A 14011-nucleotide genomic window follows, 5' to 3' on the forward strand; every position below is an offset into this window, starting at 1 on the left:
GTTTTGTGTTTTCCTTTCATGTTTGAGAAGCAAAAACAGTTAAGGAAAAGCATTTTGCCTTCTTAATATGTAATAACAGAATATGTGTGATTCAGGTACCGTCACTGAGAACTCATTAATGCATCTCTTGTGCAGCTGACCCCTGTTATCTTTGTTATTCCATAAGCAAACCTGGGCAACTGAGGAGGCATCTAGATTGCCAAAGTCAAATCTCTTTAGACCACGTGGCTAACTGACATTAGAAACTTCCCGTAACCAACAAGGACTGTAATTTCTACAAGGTGCTGTAAAATGGCTAGCATGCATTGGTTATCAAACTCTTATGAGACTAAACATACAGCTTTTCTGCAGGTTTCTAAGTGTTTTTTCTCCCCGGAATGTGACCTTAATCTATTAAATCATCGTACACGTCTCTCAAATGCCCTCACAAACTCAATCTTCCATTAAACAGACAATGATGCAGCGATGTCCCGCAGTTCTCTTTTCGTTTATTATGGGTTTAGTAATAACAAAAATGATTTTAAATTGCAAAAACTACCCACAGAGTTTAAAATTCAATGAGATACTCCCCTTGGTTTCACTGTATTTGTTCCTCAGGCCGCCGGGTCCAGCGAACTTCGACCCGTGGAGACCGCGGCCGCCAACAGGTCGCGGAGGCGGGGATGCGGGAGAGGTTCGCCGCCGCCTCAAGGCCTGGGCCCTGGCCAGAGGGTGGCCGTGGCGAGGGCTCTGGAGCTCTGCAGGAACACAGCTCCCAGTCTGTCCCTGGGTCCCCCAGCTCACCTGCCAGCCCGAGGACAGAGGGCCTGGAGAGCTCCGGGGAAAAGGCCACGCTCCTCCTCTCACCGGGAGGATCCCTACCCCGCTCACCACTGGCGGAGCGGGACCTCGACCCGCCTTGCTCCCGGTCTCGCGCAACAGTCTCGCGGTAGCCAGGTTTCCGGCTGACGGTCGAGCGCTAGAGGCTGCGCGCCAGCCCGCCCCATCCGCCATTACACTAGCACCATTTATTGAACACGCCGTTTCCCCCCATTAATTTGTGGTGGGAACTATACCAAATTCTCATGTGTTTTAGGGAAATTCTTGGCCCAAGATTGGAGGACAATTTTATTATGGACTGAATCACATTCCTCCAAATTTGTAGGTTGAAGCTCCCAACCCACAGTGTGTATTTGGAGACAGGGCCTTTATGGAGGCAATTCAGGTTAAATGTCGTCATGAGCGTGGGGTTCTATTCTATAAGAATATGCTTATAAGGATGTCCTTATAAGAAGAGGAAGAGACACCGGAGGAGCTCGCTCTCTCTCTGGACAGGCGCAAAGGAAAGGCTCTGGGAGGACACAGCAAGAAGGTAGGCATCTGTAAGCCAAGAAGAGAGGCCTCACCAGAAACGAAATCTGCCAGCACCTTGATTATGGACTTCTAGCCCAAGAACTGTGAGAAAAATAATTGCCTGTTGTTTAAGCCACTCAGTCTGTGGTATTTTGTTATGGCGGCTGGGCCGACTAATACAAATTCCTTCTCTTTGCCGAGTCCTAAATTATGTAATGGGATTTTTTTTTAAATTAATTAATTAATTAATTTGTTTTTGGCTGTGTTGGGTCTTCGTTTCTGTGTGAGGGCTTTCTCTAGTTGCGGCGAGCGGGGGCCACTCACTATCGCGGCCTCTCCCGCTGCGGAGCACAGGCTCCAGACGCGCAGGCTCAGTAATTGTGGCTCACGGGCCTAGTTGCTCCGCGGCACGTGGGATATTCCCAGACCAGGGCTCGAACCCGTGTCTCCTGCATTGGCAGGCAGACTCTCAACCACTGCGCCACCAGGGAAGCCCGGATTTTTTTTTTTTTTTGGTCAGTGAATATACAGGAGAAGATATTAGTTTAGAAGTGTTTTTTTTTCTTTTTCTTTTTTTTTTTTTTTTTACAAATTCTGTTTATTTTATACTCAAGATAACATTAAGTTTTTATCTTCTGCTAATGAGTGCCTTTCCCTAGAAGGAAGAATCTTTTAAAATTGCCTCAGCCTGGTGTTGTGTTTGTATGTTTGAAGTAGTTTTTTAAAAGATTCGATTTCTTTTAAGGTTATATGTCTGCTCAGGTTTTCTGTTTATCGAATCAAATTGGCAACTTTTATTTATCCAGAAAATTGTTCATTTCTTTTAGGTTTTCAAATTTATTTGCCAAAATTATTTATAGTATTCTTTCAAAACTTTAAAAAACTCTTGCTAAATCTAGTCATAGTCTCTCTTTTTTCATTTCTAACATGGCTTATATGTGTTTTTCTTTTTTGTTCAATATTGCCAGATATTTGTTTCTATTAATGTTTTAAAAATACTCAATTTCTTTGATCCTCTGCATAATTTTTCTATTTCATTATTGCTCTCTCTTATTATCACTAATATTTCTTTCCTTCTACTTTCTGTGTGTTTTCTGTAACTCCTTAAGTTGAATGCCTTGCTAATATGTTTTGGCTTTATTCATTTCTAACACGTGTGTTTGAGGCTATAAATTTACCAGTATGTATCACATTAGCTATAACCACAAGTTTTGAGACGTATTGTTTCTTTTCGTCATTTGGCTTGTAATTTTCTCTGTTTCTTCATTGACTCTTGGGTAAATGGGTGATGCTGTTGGTGCCCCATCCAGATCCCATTTTACTTGGCCAGGGCACCCTTCCACCAAATGCTGTGAGTGCTGTCTTCCTTCAGAGAATTCCCCTCAGCCAAACAGAAGCTGCATTTCCCAGGAGGGTACATTCTCACGCTGGTAGCTTACAGTCAATGACTGACTGACATGGAAGGAAAAAACGTCCACCTTCTTTTTCAAGGTAGGGCTAACTCCGTGGTGCAATTTGTGCTCCAGGACTCCCTGTGGGATCAGCCTACTTTTTAGCTGAGATACATCCTTGCTCTCCTTTCCCTCTGCCCTCTCCTGTTTTCCCCATTCCTCTTATTCTAAGAACCCTCCCTCAATAAATCATATAAAAATCCCCATCTCAGGTCCTGTATCTAGGGGACATAACCCAAGACACGGGTACTATAATAGCATAGGCTTTGGAAATAGATTTTTAGGATGGCATTCTGGAGGTGGATAACTCATCAGCCAGATAGCAATACCCCATCACTGGGGTAGGTGGAGTTTTGATGGTCTCTGGCATATTATGTCACTTGTGGTAAATAGGGACAGTATATAAATGGAAGGGGATGCAATAAATGCAGTGTCTCTGGGATTTGAGAGGTATGTGGGGAAATAGTTACCCTAAGGAGGGCTATGGAATTAGGTTGCTCTCGCTAAGTATCCTTTAAACATTGAAGAAAGAAAATGACAAGTTCGGGTCTATTAATCAAGAATTTAAAGCTGAGTGTGAAATTCAGAGGGCCTCATTGGCAGCATTTAAAAGAATTACTTTTTCTTACATTCAAAGGCAGATAGAGCTGAAGGCCAAACCTAGGTCGAAGAACTCAAAGAGGGCTGAATTCTCAGCCTAGGCAAGTCCCCTGTGGCAATGTCAGGTCCTCAGTGGGGAAGAACTGGGACCCCAAGACTTGGTGTAGGACTGTCTCTGGCTTCTTTACTTTGTATGAGACATAGATGCCATGAGCAGACAAGTATGAGCTTGGCTTTTTACATGCTGTCCTGAGCCATAATCCCTCATCCGTGGAGGTGCTGGATGACCAGGGCTTGTCCCCCTCCTGCTGCCTCCTCTACTCCCTTCCTCTTGGGTCACTTCCACTGTCCCTCGTGCTTAAATACCCAGGCTTCAGCACCAGGCAGACCTGGTTTGAGTTTTGTCTTTCAACACTTACTGTGTGACTTAGGCAACTTTTTCAACCTCTCTGAGCCTCAGTTTGCTTATTTATGCAAAAGAGAAAATAATAGTAGCTACCTTGTTGACCCGGGAGGCCATAAAGAGAGAACGCATGTACAGTAGTCAGCACAGAGTAAGCATTCCTCAGCTGTTAGATATTAGGATTATTAGCTTTCTGACTTGGTTTTTGGCATCTTCTTTAGAGACTCCTGCCAACTTTCCCTGGCTTCTTACTGCCTCTTTACTATCTACCTTTGAGCCAGAATTGATTCTTTATTGGTGTTTTTCCATTATTCACAAAAATACTCTCCAAAGCTCATACTTTCGGTCTTGCTGTACCTATATTAGCTTGGACTGGCTAGGTTCACAACTTTTGTCTGTTACTGAAGTTGCTCATTAATCTTAAGGGGGAGATGGTGTTGACGGTGATGCTGGTGTGTGAGTATGCGTATGGATGAGAGTGGGGTGGATCAAACCCATACTGCTTGACGTTTTATCATCTTGGCATTAGTTTTGGTAAGTTTTACATTGATCACACAAGCTGTTTACATGTAAAATTCAGGGATTTCATCTTTGTATTTACCTTAGAGCCTTAATTACTGTTAATCCCAACCCACGCAGCCCAAGTGAAAAGCCACAGATAATCTGGATGCATATTGGAAAGTTTCTGTTATGTGAATGTGAAATGACCAAAGTGGTAGACTTCCTATGAAATACTAGTAGGTAACCAGATACTGGTTTGGACATCATGTTAGTGTGAAAAAATTATCATCTTCATCATTAATGAAATGTTTATTTTTATTTACCCTTTTCAATGTGTTTACTATATGCACATACAGATATAGATATAAATTATGATGTTGCTCAAGGAGTTTTGTGTTAATGGTGTAAGGATTAATCACAAGGTTAATATTTAAATGAAATGTTTATTGAGCAGTGGAATACAAAGTAACTATAAGGGACAAAAATAATGCAGACATGCACATGCACCGTTGGGGCAAATTATGAACAATAAGATACAAAAAGGCCAAAAACCAACTGCCACTTCTGAGGTGTCGGGAGCGAAAAACAGGGTCCTGTGCACGATCCCTGCACACAGCACCACCAAGGGGGTGGGCAGACTGCCTATGCCACCCCTGCAGCCCGACCCACCTATCTGCCCCCACTCTCACCCCATTTGAGGGACCAGCTCGCCCTCCTTGGGGAGTGAGCAAGCGCACCTGTTACTTGTTTCCACTCCCACATCCTGCAGCATGAGTCCCAATAAAGCCTTCCCTGAATTTGTCTGGCTTCTTACCAATTTCTGCTGATTAAAGTGTCCAAGGACCCTACGTTGGTAACACCTGCACTTTTAGCACCGTGCCTCCAGGCTCTGCATCCTGGCCCCTCTGCTCCTGTACATGTAAGTGACCCTGACACGGTGAGGGTGTCGCCAGGGGGCCACCCACTTTCCAACTTGCAGCATCAGATCCTTCTTTGCGTTTATGAAAGGCAATCTCCAGTTAGAAAATTAACCGTAATTGTGATGACAATTTGGGCTATTCAGATGAAGTGGAACTTTGCCCTTCATTTCTAGGAGTGAAACTTTTAAGTCCACTGAGATTATTTCAAGGTCCATGTTCATTATATCCATTTTCTGAAGAAAATGTCCTAGGAAGAGTGTCTGGTTACTTTTGCCACGGAAATTGCTTTACTTTCCTTGGCTGGAGACCATCGTCCTCAAACTAATTTCCTGTTTAGTGTTCAATATTTGAAAGCAGGAAATTGTCGTAATAAATAGGAAGCTTGAGAAGATGGTGGAAACGCATTCAGAAATTTGGTTGCTAGGGAAATCATTTTTGCCTACTTTATTAAAAACCCAGACCTTATTTGGTGTTTTCTCCCCTCATTCTTATCCTCATCAATAGCCATTATCAAAAGAAGTTTATTAAATATCTATCTCTGCTTGGCATTATGACTGGGTGATCCGACCCCTGCCCACTAGCAGCTTGTAACAATAATAACAACAGCAACAAAACTGCAACAACAAAAATGATAGTATTAATTTGATACATAACTGTTGATAAACACTCTTCTGAGCACCTTATTTGGTTTTTAAAAAATTTAATACAACAGCCATATGAGGAAGGTACTATTATGACTTTCATGCTGTTGACAAAGTGTGTGAGACATGAATTAAATAATTTGCTCAAAGTCACACAACTAGTAAAAAGAAGTGTCTGGATTCCTCCCTTCTTAGCTCACATTATTAACCACTATGTTTTACTGCTCTAATCTAACCAGAAAACGCTAGAAAGAGCAGAGAGGAAGCATATATCCACGAACAATGTAAGTGGGGATTTATTATTGTCCACTTGAGTTAAGCACATTTTGTGGGATGGAGGTGAGAAAGAAATTTCGGGAGTTGTGTATTGAAGAGAATTTCTGCTCTCTTCAAAAAAAAAAAAAACAGGAGACATCTGCAACTTGACAGAAGAGGTAGGGTGAGGCAGCTGGGGCAGCAGCTGGGGTGGTTTTATTGTAGAAATGGACACAGTCTGATGGGCTAAATGGAGAGTGGGGTGAATTAGCTTGAGTTTGATGGGCTCAGATAGTTGGTCTTCAGGAAGCAAGGTCAGCACATCACAGAGACCCCGCTCCCTGGAACCAGGTTCCTCTGGCCAGTGCAACACTCCATAGCAAGGAGAAGCAGGAGAAGGTTCTAGCCTGACATGGCCTCACCATGACACATCCACAGCCTTCTGCATGTTACCAGAGGCAGGTGAGTTTTAATCAAGCACCACACTTATTTAAGCTTTTGATACTCATGTTGGAGAAACATGGTCTAGTGACGCAAATGCTAGCCTAGGAAGTCAACATGGTCGGAATCTATTCTTGGTCTTTCCTGGGAGAAGTCGCTGGCTGGAAAGAGCAGTCATTTTGAGCAGCTGAAAATAACTAACAAGACATTTTAATGAGTTAATAAATCTTTCTCACTGAACTACATGGAAAGACATGAAACATTTCATGTTAGCTCCTCACCAACCTTAATTAAACTTGATGTTGAAAAGGTCAGTGCCCTGTCTGGCGTGTTCCAAATCACTTCAGACCGACAGTAGGGGTGATTGTAGGGGTGTCTGCAAATGTGTGCAGGAGACACCTGCCTTCTGTTGTAGCCTTAAGTGGTGCCTTTTAAATGAGCCACACCCTGTGAATAACAACTAGCTTTTATTAAGTGCCAGCTCTATGAAAGTCACTGCTCTGAATTGCTTTAGCTGCATTAACTCATTTAATCCTCAACAACAGCCCTTGTGGATGCATGCTGTTATCATTCTTGATAGTGGAGGAAACTGAGGCACAGAGATTTGTAGTGATTGGCCAAAGTTCTGTAGTCTACAAAGTGACAGGGCCAAGATTTGACAAGGTCTGACTCCAGAGCCTGTGTCCAGAACCTTCAGAACCTGTAGGCTCTGTTGCCTCCCTCAATTAGGGGTTGGGCTGTGCTCACATAGTTAAAAATGCACAAGCCTCCTGTGAGTTTTGAGGCACTGATACCTTCTGGGAGTTCCAGCAAATGCATTTTAGGACAGATCAAACAATGCGAGGCACTTGGGTGCTGCAGGGGAAACATGATTCTTACCAATGCCATCTGGAGTGGTAGAGGTTACCAGGAGGTTGGGTTGGAGAGAACAATTTTTGCAGTTTTTTTGAACTAAAACACATAGCTTCAGCAAACATTTATTGAGTTTCTACTGGGAACCAGATACTGTGCTAGGTGTTGGGGAGAAATACAAGTAAGACAAGGTGTTGACCTCAAGGAGCTCACAGATTAGCAGATTTGCCCTTTATCAAATTTCTGGGAAAACTGAAATAGCAATCTGGCCTGATTTTTTTATAAACTTTACACTTGAGTTCAGAGGGAGTCTTGCCTTGCACTGGTTTAGACTGAATTCCCATGTAGTGGTAACATACATATGTAATATTTCCTGCCCATTTTTTAATGCTCCATAGAAGTGCAGAGCTCTGTGATAAAGGACATGTTTAATCTGGGACATTTTGAACAGAGACGAGATGCACCTACTTTCTCATCCTTTCCAGAAGAATCTGTTCATAGGGAGGGAGATCATTGAGGCGCTACCTGAGAGTAAATGCTGGTTTGATCACTTTCTGGCTGCATGTTCTTGGGTGAATTATCAATGCTTCATCTTTCTCAGCCTGGACTTTCTCATCTGTAAAATGGAGGAATTAGTAGTAGTCAGCCTTAGGATTCTTTCAAGAATAGATTAAATAAAATGCAAAAATGCATAAGAATTTTGTCACATCGCATGCAACAGAGAAAGCTCTCGATAAGCATAAGCTGTTTTGATTATTTTCTGGGTGTTGTTTCATTTCTGAGTTCCATGGCATCATGCAGTACTCTGGAAGAGGCTGTCTAGCAAAACAAAGATTATAGATTCTTTCTTCTGTTTTTACCCCCTAGAGCAGATAGTAAATTTATCCAGGGGCAAGATATGGGAGTGAGAAGCTCAGAGTTTCTTGCTGGCGTTTTTCATTTCTCAGAAGGCAAAGGAAGTGACAAGGGAGTGAGTCCTCTGGACTAGCCTCTGAGGTTGGGGATGTGCTGGAGGCAGGGACCTGGAGAGGAAGCCAGAGCACTCAAGCACTGGGGCACCGGGCATCTCCTCTCCTCCATCAGCTCTGTATTCACTTCTGATTGACTCCCAGCTGCTGTCCCCACAGTGGCTGCTCTCAGCGGTCCTCTGCTATCCTCAAGTTTCTCTTGTCTCCTCTGGCCTAATCTATGTCTTCTGTAGAAAACCTTACCCTGCACTATTGCTCACCCTGATCGTTCATGCAGCCTGTTGCACAACTCTAGGGGGTGTTGTTCATGTTGGAGGTTGGGGTCGTGCTGCTGGGTGTCCTTGGCATCCCAGACGCTCATCCCAGACGCCTTGGCATCCCAGACGCCCTTCCCAGGGCATGTGGTCACTTCATCTAGAGGGTACTAAGTACAGTTCCTTCACCGTGCCATGCTCACTCTTGGCTCTGTGAGTTTGTAGGTGCTGTTGCCTCTGCCTTGAAAGCTCATCTCTCTTCTCATAGTCCACTGCCCCCGCCCCCCAACACCAGAAGAACAAATTTCTCCTTAGGCCAGGATCACTCTGGTTAACTTCTACTCATATTTCAAGACACAGATTAACATCATTACTTCAGAGAGTCCTTCCCAGAACCTTAATCTAGGAAAAATCCCTTTGTTTAAGCAAGATCCCTTGATACTCCTTTCTGTAGCTTAATAGAACAGTAATTTGCTTACAGTCTATATAAAGACCACAGGGGCAGGAACTGCATCTGTCTTGTCTTCATTATGTGAATAAATACAGTCTGACCTTACCCCTGGCCTCCCCCAGCCTTTCTCAGGGCAACCTCTTTTAATGTTTCCTGTTTGAAATTCTTCTAGTGACTTCTTGCATGACCCTAAATAATGTATTTATTTATAATATCTTGATTTATTAACTGACACAGTAATGATTGATTTCCTGTAATGAAAGATGAGGGATTAATTGACTTTCTCTACATTTCATGTTATTTCATCTCTCCTTTCCAAAGTTTATGTTTCATTTTTAGTTCTTTAGTTGGGTTATCTTTATAATTGCAAATTATAAACTTAGGCCATTATTTCTTTCCATAAACATTCAACAGCTAGTCTTGACTTCTCACTAGATTAGGTGAGGACATTAGTATTCCTACCATTATCTCCTATTATCTTTTCCCTTCTGCTTACAGATTTTTGCTAGCTTTACCTTTATTCTAACATTATTAGATTTATCACATATGCAGTCAGTTTCATAATCATAATTTAGACTTTTGTCTATAGTTTGATTCTGAAAGTTGAAAACATGTAAACAGTTTGCATTATTTTGGCTTTGTAAATTTCTGAATTTTCCTTTTGGAGTTTCGATTGCTTTTTTTCCCCCTTGTTGATAAGAGTAAATGTATTTTCCATAGACTAAAAGTTACCTTACCATCTGTTGCATGAAATCACAGCCCTTCTCTTTTCCCAGTCTGAGTTTTATTTTTTTATAGATGTTGGTTGTTTTCTCTGGAAGCTTCCTGGATCCTTTTTATCTTTTCTGTCCTAAAATTTCACAAAAACATGGGACCTTTTTTAACCGTTCACATTGCTGAATCTTCAGCAGGTACTTCCAATCTGAAGATTTTTGTATTCTATAGCCTTGAGAAATTTTCTGCTGTTAATTCATTTAAAACTTCTAATCTTTTTTCCTATATTTTTCTCTTTGATTAAGTTTCTATGTCTTTTACCTTTTGTCTCATTTTTTAAAAAAAATTTTAAATGGGTGAGGGAGATTTTACGTTCTGAAAAACTTCTTCAACTTATTCTTTTATTCATTAGTTATTTTAAAACTATATGATGTTCCCTTTCATAGTATTCTATTTTTATCTTACAGATGCAATTTCTTCCTGAAGACTAATTGGATTTTTTTTTAGAGTTCTCCTGTGATTTCTGAAATACTTATGTTTCCTATGAAGTCTATGATACGTATATACTCTTTCAAGGTGCTGGTTTTCCCTCAGATGTCTGATGATTCTGATTTTACTTTCATATTTAAGGATGAAGATCTGGTTGTTTATTTAGGACTGCTGGAGACAACTTACTTTGCTCATGACTAGGCAGGTCTATCTCTTCCATCAGTTTCTTCCAGGACTGGGAAGTACAGCTGGTAGCTCTGCGCCCCAGAGCAGGGCTGCTTGGCTGGAGAATTTTGCTTTTATGTATAGTAATGGCCAGCTAGCCATTAGACCAGGCTCCCCCCACCCCAAATGTTAGATTGAGGAGAGCTTTGCTCAGGGGTACCCAAATCTATACTCTCAGTCTTTAGTCCTCTCCAAAAATCCATTTTTTTACCCCTACACACACACACACACACACACACACACACACACACACACACACGTTAGATATGAAAAAACTTTAGTGTTCCTGTTAATCATCTCTTTGTTTTCTGTAGTGCCAGCATGGCTCTAAGTAAAAATGCAATAATTGTTTTAAATGACCATATAATAGCACATAGCTTTTTATATATTCATTTCTGAGGGTTCACCACTCATTAAGATACACTCCCTGTACCCAAGCAGCTAATAGTCTAGCTTCTAATGGAAGAAACAGATATGGAAACAAATCACTATAATAAGTGCAATAGAATATGTTTGTACAACATGCTGGCACTTGAGGAAGAGACATTAAGTCTGAACCATGGAGAGAGTAAGAGAGAGAGAGAGAATGAGAGCCAGAGAGAGAGAGAGAGAGAGAGAGAGAGAGCGCGAGCGAGCGCGAGAGAGAGAGCGCGAGCGAGCGCGAGAGCGAGAGCTGCAGACAGAAGGTGACTTTCTAGAGGCAGAAGAGAATATTGGATGAAAGATCTGGAGCCAGGCTGCCTAGATTTGAATCCTGCTTCTGTCACTTACTAGTTCTCCTTGGACAAGTTATCCTCTCTTTGCCTGTTTTTTCCCCTGTATAATGGGCATATGATAATAGCCCCAACCTCATAGGGTTTTTGTGAGTGTTGCAGGAAGGGGGACCCCTTCCAGGGCCCGAGAGTGGGCTCTTGTCTAACACTTGGTTATGAATTGTCTGAGGAGACACACGTGCTGAAAAGCAAGAGACTTTATTGGGAAGGGGCAGCCAGATGGAGAGCAGGAGGGTAAGGGAACCCAGGAGGACTGCTCTGCCACGTGGCTCGCAGTCTCAGGTTTTATGGTGATGGGATTAGTTTCCGGGTTGTCTCTGGCCAATCATTCTGACTCAGAGTCCTTTCGGGTGGCGAGCGGAACCGCACAGCGAAGATGGATTCCAGCAAGGAGGATTCTGGGAGGTTGGTAGGACATGTGGACTGGTGTCTCCTCTCTCCTTTTGACCTTTCCCGTATTCTTCCGCTTGATGGTGGCTTGTTCCATGTTCTTTACCAGGATCTCCTGTCATAAAATAACTCATGCATATTGTTACTGTCTTTGCCTGGCCAGGGCGGGCCGTTTCAGTCAGTGTTTCCCCTGATGTGAGGGTTGAATGAATTACTATACACAAAATGCTTCAGTGGTGCTTCCCGTTCAGTACATATTAGTTCTTCCCTTTATTGCTGTCGTATCTTGACGTGGCCTTGAATGAAGAGTTCAACAGGCAGAGAATGGGCAGATGGTTATTGCTGGTAAAATAAGCATGGTGAGTGAAGGCGCAGTGGCATGAAAGTGCAGGCACATTTAGAGAGGAGAGTGGTTGAGTACAAGTAGGATGCAGGGTTCCAGGACATGTGTCAGAATAAAACTAGAAAGGAGCTGGACCAGATGACAGGAGGCCTTGGAAGCACACGGAGTTGCTGCTTACACAGTCAGTTTTCTGGCTTGAGGTACTGTGTACATAGTAAGCAAGACAATTAATGAAATCAGGGAATCTACAACCTATGTCAAATTGAAAATTTCTAGGGACTCCATTTAATAGGTGGCATGTGAAGCTGAATCCGGCCTCTGTACCCTGACACTGAATTAAATCTCAGTTTTGGGTGAGGTGGAAATGAATAGCTTTATTGCTGTGCCAGGCAAAGGGGGCCACAGTGGGCTAATAATGCTCTCAAAACTGTGTGTCCCAACTTGGAAGGGGTAGTGAGAAGTTTTATGGCAAGGGTTCAAAGAGGGGTGTGATCAGCTCATGGATATTCTTCTGACTGGTTGGTGGTGAGGTAAGTGGGAGTCAGCATCATCAACCTTCTGGTTCCAACTGGTCTGGGGTCTACCTGCTAGTGGGTGGCATACCGTTAACTTCTCCCACCTGGTGGGGGCTTCAGTATCTGCAAAACAGTTCTAAGATGTTGTGATGTGTATCCCTTGAGGGGGAACCAGGACCCTGCCCCCAAGGCTATGCTATTGTTTTTTGAATGTTCCTCCCTTATCTCTACATTTCCTCCTTTCCCTGATTACAGCTGTTTGAAACTGCCCTTTGGAACTCAGGGAAGGGGACACAGGAAGGCTCTTGTGTCCAGCAGCCCCACAGGGTCCTGCTCAGTTTCACATGGACAAACGGGGAACATTGAGATTTTATAGAAATGTCTCCCTGAAGAAGATAATCAAAGAGGTGACAGGATTGAAAATAAGTGAATGGAAACGTTCGTAGCCTGGGGTGGTGGTGATGGACTGGGGGTTAGGTGGTCCTTTGTAAGAGGGGTTAGGCTTGGAGGTAACCTTGAATTCGAGAATTTGGCCCAAGACGTGGAAGGGTGAGAAAGCAGATTTTGGGAAGATGTGAAGATAAGCTTTCTAACCATCTAGAGCCATCAGAAGATGTAGTGGCTTGTCCTGTGAGGAAGGAGGGCTTCAGTCACTGGAAGTGCCTGAGCAAATGGAGGTTGCTAGATCAGAGCTGATGTGGGGTGGGTGTGGGGTTTTCTGCCTGGGTTGGTCCTACATCATTTGAGGTTTTACTGACTGCATGTGCCTCAGCTTACGTGATCTCTAGGCCAGAACTCATTTCTGAGTTTCTTCTGTTGCAGTCCCAGCATCTTCTGTCCACCTCTTTCCCCAACTATAGGGGTGTGGTTTTACTTTGCTTTAGAAGTTTCAGTACTGAAGGGATGGATTGGTTCAGTGCCAGCAAGCAGGCTGAGACCAAGGCTCTGGGACTGTTGCAGTTTGCCATACCCCTGACATCTGCCCAAACAGGCCTGAAAATGGCTTTGTGAAGTCTTTAGTTGGCTGCTCCCCACCCTCTGATTACACAGGCCTGTACTCTTTCCAAAGATCAAGCTGTATTTCCTAATACCATTCAGCCTCCTTCCTCTGCTTTCCTCCAATATCCCTCAATCCCTGCTCCACAGACTGGGAGGGTCCTTACAAGTACCTGTTTCCACAAAGCTTAGGCTGGACAGGAAAGACAGGGCATGCTGAATCCCTCTTTCAGACTCAGCTCCTACTTCCTCCATCTCTGTTCCTTTGAGGCCTTTGTCTGAGGCACAGAGCTGATTTTTTTATGGCTGCTGTCATGCCTGCACCTAAAAATTCCCAAGCCCTACAGTCATTTTTCATTCTGGAGGCTTTTAAAAGTCGTCTTATCCTCAAAGATTTCTTGGTACACAATACAAGCCAACATGGAAAGCCTCACGATGTTGCCTTGAACAGGTGCCTGGGGACTTGAATAAGGCTTCAAAGAACAAAAGTAAAATGG

This window comes from Balaenoptera acutorostrata, chromosome 10 (assembly GCF_949987535.1).
Source record: "Balaenoptera acutorostrata chromosome 10, mBalAcu1.1, whole genome shotgun sequence".
NCBI lineage: Eukaryota > Metazoa > Chordata > Mammalia > Artiodactyla > Balaenopteridae > Balaenoptera > Balaenoptera acutorostrata.